The sequence below is a fragment of the Nannospalax galili genome, unplaced genomic scaffold (genome assembly GCF_000622305.1).
Source record: "Nannospalax galili isolate Female #2095 unplaced genomic scaffold, S.galili_v1.0 scaffold17, whole genome shotgun sequence".
NCBI classification, from domain to species: domain Eukaryota; kingdom Metazoa; phylum Chordata; class Mammalia; order Rodentia; family Spalacidae; genus Nannospalax; species Nannospalax galili.
This window is the reverse complement of record NW_008342276.1, coordinates 6,899,785-6,910,244: the sequence shown is the minus strand read 5'-3', so window position 1 is coordinate 6,910,244 and position 10,460 is coordinate 6,899,785. Positions and strand designations below refer to the sequence as shown.

The following is a 10,460-nucleotide window of genomic DNA, read 5'->3' as shown; positions in this document are numbered from 1 at the left end:
GTGGGGGAGGGCATGACAGAAAAGCATGGATGTGTAGTCCACATTTGTGTTCACTCACAGCTGGACGACAAGCTATTTGGCTCTGTAGGTTATGAATTACAAGTGAAGAAGCAACAAATGTGTTTTTCCTTAATAAAGAAACAGTTTTGCTGGATGTGCTCATTGCTTGAACTGTTAGCATAGAAATAGTTCATGGCTACCTACTGAACAGTTTCCCTCTCCTTCATGGGCATTTAGAGAGGTGAAGACCCCTTAGGAACCTTACACTTGGCACTCCACAATTTCAACCCTACTCCTAAATCAGTTTAATTTAGATTATAGGTCATGGTGTATAAGTTGAAGAATATATTTAAAATTATAATCTATTTATCATTATTATTTTTTAATTTTATGTGTATAAGTGTATTGCCTGCATTCATGTGAGTGCACCCATGTCATGCAATGCCCATAGAGGTCAGAAGAGGGTGTCATATCCCCTGGAACTGGAATTACACACTGTTGTTAGCCACCATGTGGGTGCTGGGATTTGAACCCAGGTACTCTGAAAAAGCAGTCAGTGCTCTTAACCTCTCTGAACCATCTCTCCAACCCCAAATTATAATTTAAATATATGTTTAAAATTATATTTTAAAAGATAATTTGAATGCTCCACAAACCCCGAAAAATCAGGACACTCAAGACTAATTAAGTGAGATGAAACTGTGCTCCAAAATTTAAGCCACTCTTTCCAACAGTTTGAACCACCTCAGGCAGAGTTCAAAGGCTTAAGCCAAGAATGGTTGTTGGGGAAATGAGGAAATGGGTCTCCTCCCCAGAGGCCTATGAAGTCATCTACCAAACTAATGTTTCCCAGAGGTGAAACGACTGTGTTGGGGGTTGGGGGCAAAGGAGGGAAACACTGGTAATTTGCAAGTCTGGCTCTGGGGAAGGATTGGCTGACTACCTGGTATTGCCGCAAAGTTCTTCACAGGAGTTCACATTCCCCAACACCACACCCAGCCAGATGCATTGAAAGCATCATCCATGGATTGGTTTATTCTATTTTTCTGTTTCTGTTTCTGTCTGACTTTTTAACTATTGCCAAATTTACATTTGATCTTTATCAGGATCCAATGATCTAGTTATTAATATCTAGTGGATTTCGAAAGAAGCCCACACCTGTAAGGCCACTTAGAAAGGAAAGAAAATAAAGGGAAAAAAGGAAGTAAAGGGAAAGTAGCGTTTTACACAATTGCAATTTCAGCAGACTTCTCAAAAGACCTAGGCTAACTTGCAAACGCGCTCATTTTTTCCTAAACAGTGCCATCTACTGTCCATTTTAAGTCATTGAAAGCTCTTTCTTTTTTACCTTCCACCTCTTTTTTCTTTTCTTTCATTTTTCCTTTCCTTTCCTTTTCTTTCTTTTTTTTTTTTTTTGGCAAAGACCAAAGAAAAATAAAGAAGCGGAGGGGTGGGGATGAGAATGTAATCGAGGGAACGAGGTCCCAGTCTCGGTGGTAACGGAAAAAATACTTTTTAAAAAAGTAATTTTGAATTCATTTTCTTTGCACCAGACTCTCAAGAAGCAAGTTTTCAGCTATTTCTTTAGAGGGTTTTTGTAAACCCTTCTTATAAGTTCTTTTTTATTATGATAAACTTAGTTTTAAAGCGCGCCCAGGTTTTAATGTTTGGGGATTCTCTCTCTCTCTCTCTCTCTCTCTCTCTCACCTAAATGGTTTAGCTCACAAAGGCGCCCAGGTATTTTTTTTTGGGTTTCTCTCTCTCTCTCTCTCTCTCTCTCTCTCTCTCTCTCTCTCTCTCTTTCCCCCCAACCCCCACCCCCCGGCCCACCCACAGCGAAAACCTCTGCAGAAGAAAGGTGTTGATGCTTGACAGTTTTGACAGGAAGAAAGGGTTAACAAGTGGCAAACCAATCGCCTTTTTTTAGTGTCCCAAGCAGTTGGCGGGAGATCCCAGGTAGTATACACACACACACACACACACACACACACACACACACACACACACACCAGTTGTACCCACCCAGGCAGTGATTTAGCCCAAGTGTACCCATTGGCTTTAAAATAGAACACTTGCGCACAACAGAGAGTTTATTTCAAGAGGGAATCCTTTAAATTGAGACAGGATTTCATCAATATTTGCAAAGCGGGTCTCCTCACAATGCCGCTGGAGGAAAGAGTCAGGAGGTGGCCCTCGGCTGTGCACTGCCTTTCTCTGCACACGTTAACAATCTAGTTAATTGAATTCATTGGCGTTTAGAACCGGCCTCTAGCTCTGAGAGGGCTTTGAATGGCCAATTTCCCTCTCTCCCTCCACTCCTCCCCGCCTCCTCCCCGCCCAGTCCCTCCCCTCCGGGATCCCCAGTCCACACCTCTCTCCTCCAGTCCCCTCACCCCCACTCCCTCCTCCGCCCTATTAAAACACCCACCGGCTCACTTGTTAAGACCCCCAAGTTGGAGGAGGCAGAAAGGCAGCAACAGCGAGGAAGGAGAAGTCAAGACGTCTGGAAAGAATTATCCAGTCCTGGCTTCGAGCAGCCCATTGAACCAGGGACTTGAACCAGCCAAAGACTTTTCTCTCCATTCTGCGCTTCCTGAGTTCTGCTAAGTCTGAACCAGGCTTTTTACTTGATGAGAAAAAGACTTTCCGTTATCGGAGTGAGGGGATTGGAGCAAATATCAAAACAGAGCAAAAAACTAATTTATTTTTAAAACACATTTTTAAAAATTAGAAGATTTAAGTGCAACTGAAATAATAAAGAGAATATTAGTGAAATTTCTTCTTAAAGCGGGGAGAAACAAGCGTTTAAGTCTCCCGCATCATTTTTTAAATGTTGTTTTTAAATTTCTTATTTTTTTTGGCCGGTCGTCTCAAATTCATCTGATCGCTTATTACCTCAGTTTTGGAAACTGCCTCCCACCTACCCTCCGGGACCACACAGACAGGCTGAGGACGACTTTATGACCAAGAGTTAAACAAGGTAAGTTACCCAGGCGGGTTTGGGTGAACTATAAGTGTCCTTAGAGATAGGTCAGGGGCAGGGAAGATATTATCCACAGCAATTGTTTTTAAGTGCTGATTTTTATAGAAAACTTTGCGATCTGAACGTTTTTTCCAACACGTTGAACATTAGGGAATATTTCCATCACTATGAAGCCTAATAGCACACACTGGCTTTTACCATCTCTGCGCACTCGCCAGAAATCCGTTGTCTCTCTGGGCGCACAGGTAACCAGTGTGGCTGGGGAAAGTTGTTGCTCCAAAGATGTACTTTTCCACTCTGCATCTTCCGGAGCGACAGAGGGGCTCTGGAGTTAGGGAACAAGGATTTCCACTGTGTAAGGAAAAAGCATTCCATAACGCTCTTACCTTTCCACCCCTTCTCCCGCACCCCACGTCCGGTCCCACATATATGGGCAGGAAATCCCTGACACAGCCCAGTGCGTATTTATCAAAAAGCTTCCCCCCCACACCTTTTTTTTTTTTTTTTTTCTTTCTCGCATTGAAAGGGTTAAGCGACTCCGCCGGGCCTTCCAGCTCCGTTTGAGCTGTGGACCCCAAGGAGGGAGAGTCCTGGCCACCTCCTAGTGGCTACCAGACTCCTAGTTTGGTCACTCCCCCCTTTTCCTGGGCCTCCCCTCAGTTGCAGTTTTCCAAACCCAGTTAGTGTCAGACAGGATTCATCCAAGATCAGCGGTGCAGTGGAAGCCTTCCTGGGAAGAGGGGTTCTTGAGGCCGGCGGTGGCACTTGCCGCAGCGAGCTGGAAGTGGGCGCGCGAATCCCAGCCATCCTCCGGCCGCCCAGGAGGCTGGGCGTGCGCTGGAACCGCGCGCAAGGCTCAGGCAGCTGCCGGGTCCCTAGAGCCAAATCCGACGTGGCATCCAGCAAGCTGGCGCTTCTTTGCTCAGCTGCAGCTGGGGACATCGCTTGACGGGGGATTGGAGGTTCAATCCCCAGCCTCCTGCCCAGGATGGGGTCGAGGGACCGTGGGAGCCGGGGTGGAGGTGGGAGGGAAGCCAGAGCCTGGGTTGGGATGGATAATCAACACCTTGGGCGGAATTCGTCACGCTGGTTCCCGCCCAGAGTAAGCCAGGGTTTAGAGATGGGTCCTTGTGAACAGGAGGGCGGGTCTGAAAGGAGGGTCTGTGTGGGGGTGAGAACAGCTAGGCGTGAGAGGCAGCTTTCCCTGGCCCAGGAAACAGCCCAGTGAAAAAGCGCTGAAAGGACCATTAAGGCTGGAAATCAGGGCTGGGAAGGAGTAGGCGGTATTTGTATCTGAGGACAAGAGGAAACGAGACCCAGGTCTCACTACACAGACATAGGAGCCAGTTTCCACCAGCTCCACTCTCGCCATCTCCCAAACACTGGTGCCCAGTAACTCGGTTCCCTCCCATACCATGTGCCACTTGGGAACCCCGCTGCAGGAGCCGTGTCCCTGCAGGACAGGCATAGAAACCCTGCCAGGCCCTCCCTGCTCCAGTTCACTACCCACTGGGACTCTTTGCTGCCAACTAGGTCTCAGGCAGCAGCTGAACAGAAACCCTACACTCCTTCAACCCACGTGGCGGGGCTGAGATTGCCTTTGACGTCACACTAAGGGAGGGGTAGGTGTGACACAATAGATTTGGAGGTCCTGATTGGCCAGGAAGGGTTTTCCTCCAACTAGAGGCCAGATCTATACACAGACACCCGAGGTCTGCATAGTGTAAAGCAAAGCCAACTTGTAGGTGAGCTTTGTTGAAGTCAGACGGCTGGCTCATAAGTGGGAAAGCAGCTTCCTGTCCACTGTAAATTTTAAGACTCAGCCAGGGAGTTCTTACTGCAGTGAATGCATATGACAGCGTACCTTTGGAGACGTTAAACCAGAGTGTGATTTGCTTTTGAAAAGATCATTTAAAGAATAAAGTCAAAACATTCAATCTTAAGATACACGATTGTAAAATTAAAAAGAAGGATTTCTATAGAATGAGCTAAAACAAATACCTATGCCCAACAACCTATTTATAAGTAACATTTTTCTAAGACTTAGGTTGAAAAGAACTCCAGGTTTCATAATTTTCCCTTCCAATGTGTGCAAGTCAATGCACTCATAAAATTATTTTTGCTACATTTTTAGATGATTAATATGATTAATCATTCAGTCGAGATACTGTTTCTGAATACCCTTCATCTTCCCCACAGCGTTTCCTTAGTATAATATTCTTTGACATTTACGATATAAATTTAATGGCAGAAAGTACAGATTATGGGAAATATGCTTCTCCTGTCTTCAGAATTCCAGGACAAACTCAAATTCCATGTGGACATTTATGGGTTAAAGCCTGTATTAAGACTATCATCCACCTTATTCCGGTTTCCTTATAGATTATCACAGTCAGACAAATAGATAAAATGCTGTCGATGTACTGAATGATGCATATTAGCTGGGCTGTTTCTATTATAACTAGAATTGAATCCATACTTTACCAAATAAAATCATCAGCTTATAAACACCCAAGGATTTGGTAAACTGATGAATAGTATCAAATTTGAATATCACTTTCAGAAAATGAATAGGTTGTGGCCAGCTACTCTCCTGGTAAACAGGAATTGTGCAATGAGAGAATAAGAAACCAGTACTAGAAAGTAAGCTTGGGACGTGTTACATCTGTAGAATGTCACTTTATATCACTGAGATTTACAAATGCTTTAACAACTGTGGTTTCTTTACCAAAATTTCTTGATATCCTGATTTCTCTCTCTTCTTCCCCTCTCTCCCTCCCTCCTTTCCTCCTTCCTTCTCTTTTTCCTTCCTTCCTCCCTTCTCATTCTCTCCTCTCTCTCTCCTTTCCTTCATTCCTCCCTTCATTTCTTCTTTCTCTTGACAGGGTTTTACTATGGAATCCAGGCTTATCTCAAACTTGACAATATCCAGCAACTTCCTCCCAAGTGCTGATATCCCAAGTGTGCACTATACATGGCTATATGACTTAAAAAAAAACACTTTTTCCTTGAATTTTAAAAACATATATACCTTTCATTGAATATTTCCTAATTCTGGCACTGTGGAGAAAGTCCTTATCTTGGGATCAAAGTGCAGGTACTCTTTGGCAAAGTCATATTACAGTTTCATTTTAAATCTAAGAATGAGTAAGGAGTTTGTATATTGTACCTTGTATGATGGGAGTCCATAAATTAACACAATGAGAGACTAAAGCATAAGCCCTGTGACTTTTCTGAGCTTTCCTTTTTATGCATGCAGACACAGACTGTGTTCCTCTATGAGGCTGCAAGGACAAGAACAGGGCCCCTGTCAGTTGCTGTGCTAGTTGAAAAGGGGTTAAGTCCCTGTATAGAATATTTAAAGTCATTACCACAATTGGACTTTAATATTTTCCCAGTAGCAGCAATCTGCACAGAATGAGTATCAACCTGTCACATAGAGATGTGAATTATTTTACAGAGACTCAATGTCTGTGCTGTACTTAACTACATAAGATTTTGATCTATAGAACTAACTTCTGAAGACCCAATATTGGTACACAGAAGGAAGAGGTCCAATTCAAGTCATTATGATTTTTCCCCTTCCACTGTGGAGGGAAAGTGCAGGCTGGGGAAGATCAGGAGCCGCTAGCAGCAGGAAGAAAGTCATTCTAGCAGCACCTGATTAAAAATGATGGTGCAATGGAAGACCAATCTGAAACCTGAAACTCTACTAGAGTCACTAGGTCTTTATCAGACTTGTATCCTCCTGACAGCTTGGCTCCAGGGTATTTGCTAGACTTCAAAGACAGAGGAAGGGAGAGAGAAAGGGAAAGGGAGAAGGAGGGAAGGGGGAAGGGGGAGAGGGAGGGGAAGGGGGAGGGGAGAGGGAGGGGAAGGAGGAGGGGGAGAGGGAGAGTCAAAAAGTAAGAGAAAGGGGTTAATGTGTTGTAATGTGAAGGCTTGGAAGCACTTCTGTTGTGCATACTTCTTTCTCAGATTTCTGGTTCCAAATAGTAGCAGACAGACGATCCATAATTATAAAGAGGGCATGGACTATTGACTTTAATTCATTTATTTTCAAATCAAACTTTGTTACACATTAGAATCTTGTGATGCTCTAGTCACAACTTAGTAAATTAACTATGAATATTGCCAGGGCAACAATCAGCTGCTTGTGTATATCCTTAGGTCATGTGGATATACAGCAACATTTAAACTTCCATTCACCATCCGTTCCAAATTCACCGTTAGCAAACTGATAGATACCATGTGAATAGATCTCATTACAAAGAAGCAAATTTCCATTTTCCTTGCTAATATCACCTGCCTAGATCAACCTTTCCTATTTTAATCATTTTATGTAAGCTATAAGACCCGTGAAGAGGAAAGCAAAGACTTCTAAAATATTTAAGTGAATTTGTTGTAAAGAAAGTTATGGGGGCTGGAGAATTGGTTCAGTAGGTAAGAGTAGGCACTGTTCCTGTACAGAACCTGAGTTCTGATGGCAGCACCCGTGTCAGATAGCTCAGCACCACCTACAACCCCAGGTTTGGGGGATCCCACACCCTCTTCTGGTATCCTTGGTCACCCATATACATGGTTGCATACACACACAAGCACATAAATAAAAAAAATCTTAAAAACACCAAATGTTATGTTCCAGAACCAGTGTTATGTTTTATGACAGTCTTGAAATGCCTCCTATCATTCTTTTTGCCTTGGTATGTTTACATATTGTTCACAAGATAAATTCTTCAATGGATTTGAAAATACAAGGAAGAGGGAAAACAGACTTGTACTTTATAACTTGTTATTCTTTATTTGCATTAAAATACTGACTTGTTCGGCTGGAGAGATGACTCAGTGGCTAAGAGCACTAGCCGTTGTTGAAGAGGCCTGGGGTTCAGTTTCTAACACCTACATGGTGGCTAACAAGAGTTTGTATCTCCAGTTCCAGGGGAATGTGATGCCCTCTTCTGACATCCTCGGACATTGCATGACACGAGCACACTTAATACATGCAAGCAATATATGCATACAAATAAAATAAAAATAATACATAAAACATTTAAAAAATACTGACTTGTATCAACAATAATGGCCACAACTACCAATTTTTAAATGACATATCACGTTTCAAGCAGTGCATCCTGGGTGTGCTATCTTTAGTTATAGCAATTCTGGAAAACGTGTTACTCTTAAGTCATAGATGAAGTTGAAAGAACAGACACCAATATGAATTTTTCATCTGCTTTCATGAGGTGAGTTTGATGATGAATACGGAAACTGAGCACTTAGTGTAACCCATGTTCATCTTGGATACTCAACTATAGATGGTGGTAACTTTAAAATGAACAAATCTCAAAACTGAAGTTCAGAGGTATCAACTGAGCTGTCCAAAGTCACCTCGCTTATTCATAGAACCTTCAAAAGTTTGTCTAAATTTTGACTGTTAATATGAGGCAGAACTTGGATTGATTCCATTTTTTTCTTGTATTTAGTTCTTCTATGCATTTCATATAGTGCCATAATGATTACATACTAAATAACAAGCAACAATGGGTTAAAGGAATGGAGAGTCAAGGTGATTATGACATTAGGAGGAGGAAATTAGCATTACAGAATATAATTGATGGCTATTTCTTTTTGAGCATTTAAATGAGTTTCCTTCTTTCAATCAATCTCAAGATCTTTTTGTGAACCCATATGATTAGATCCATTATACAGTTTAAGAAACTGAAGATGGTAAATCTTATGTACCTTGTTCAAGGTCACTCAACCATTAAAAGGAAGAGCTGAGATTGTATCTCAACTCACTCTCCTTCCTTAGGTCAAATTCTTTGGAAGCAAAGCTGGGGTTTGAATATAAGTACATCTGAGTTCAAAGTTTTGGCTAATCTGGCCAACACCTTGAAATTTCCTTAAGTTGAAGAGACAGCACACATGTGCACATTCATCACAGGTTATTGAAGCCAAAATACAAAGGCATGTAAGGATTAACGGGCAATATGGAACCATAGGGGATAAATTTCTGGCGAATAAAAGTTGATCTTATTATCCCTCATACCTCAAACATGACCCTTTTACTCATAAAATTGCTTAGACTACAAGTCATAATTGCTCTAAATGCTCTTGAGGGCCATACGCATTTTCTATCCTTATTATCTAAAGATACTGTAGAGCTGGTCTGGCACTCCTCACAGCGTTAAACTGTACACATTTGGAGGTACCATTTAACCTAATCTCTGAACCTTTCCCAGATGCACATGTAACAAATCTGAGTGTATTTCAGCTATCCAGATGGAAAGTAGAAGGACGCTGTATGAAATCTATGGGAATTCAGTTCTGGACACTGAATTAGGGCAACAAGAAAGACTAATGTTCTCTCTTTAGCAAACAGTTTGTTGACTGGTTAATATAAAAGTGAAGGGTGAGGAGAAGGCTCTGATGACCCAGAGTTCCAAGTAGGGTAGATGAGCCAACAGGGACCCTTTATATCTACTCCACAGGTGGAAGCCGTGGACAGTCCTGCCTTTCTTATCGTGAGACAGGATTTCTGCTGCTGGCCTTAAAATTGTGGTTGCATAGATGTGACCAGTAGCTTCTTTACCCACCACCATTCTTTTTCCTTTTTTGTGTATGAGTGTATTGGCTGCATGTATGTGAGTGCACCCATGTCCTGCAATGTCCATGGATGTCAGAGGAGGGAGTCAGATCCTTTTGAACTGGAATTACAGACAGTTGTTGTAGCCAACATATGGATGCTGGGAATTAAACCCAGGTCCTCTGCAAGAGCAGCCAGTGCTCTTAATCTCTGAGCCATTTCTCCAGCCCCGCAATGCCATTCTTTGTCCCTTTAGACTGCAAGCTTATGGGAAAGTACATGAGTCCAGGAGTTTCTGAGTTTTGCCTGGCCTTGTATCTGACCCCATTTGAATGTTCATTTCTCACTTTTCACAACAGCAGTGACATAGTGTTCAAATTTCTTTGCATTCATCCCTTATACTTTTAAGGGATGTATGTATACCTTTTTATACATAACTTTTTATACATAACTTTTAAGCTAGAAACATAATAATGCTGCCTAATTTGTCCTAAGTATTCAAATACATTCAGTGAATGTTGATTGAGAATGCTTTAATGGATGTAGACCACACCTGGTTTGTAACTCTGAACAGGTAACTTTGATACTCTCTGCATCTTGGTTTCTTTGTCAGTTACATATGTCATAACACAAGGTTAATCATATTCTTGGGACCTAAGTCCTTAGGAGGCAATGAAATCACATCAAAAAAAAGTTCCCAATGCTTGAAATATAATTAATGATCAATAAATATTAGCTACCTTTGTGACAAGTATGATGATGATAGTTTTGATGAAATTTCATTTATTCCACAGATATTTATTGAAATAACTGTAAAGCAGGCAATGCGTTATGTCCTTGAAGTACATTAGTGAAATCATATATAGATATAGAAATAATATAATATAGTAC

General features: G+C 41.9%; 1 protein-coding gene across 1 annotated transcript in view; it reads left to right on the top strand.

The window, feature by feature from the left end:
- The first annotated feature begins 2,443 nt into the window (after window positions 1-2,443).
- Window positions 2,444-10,460, top strand: part of Has2 (hyaluronan synthase 2) — a 29,180-nt gene continuing 21,163 nt past the window's right edge. The window contains exon 1 of the mRNA XM_008837986.3: window positions 2,444-2,980. The gene's annotated coding sequence lies outside the window, so the exon portion shown is untranslated. The remainder of the gene's footprint in view (window positions 2,981-10,460) is intronic.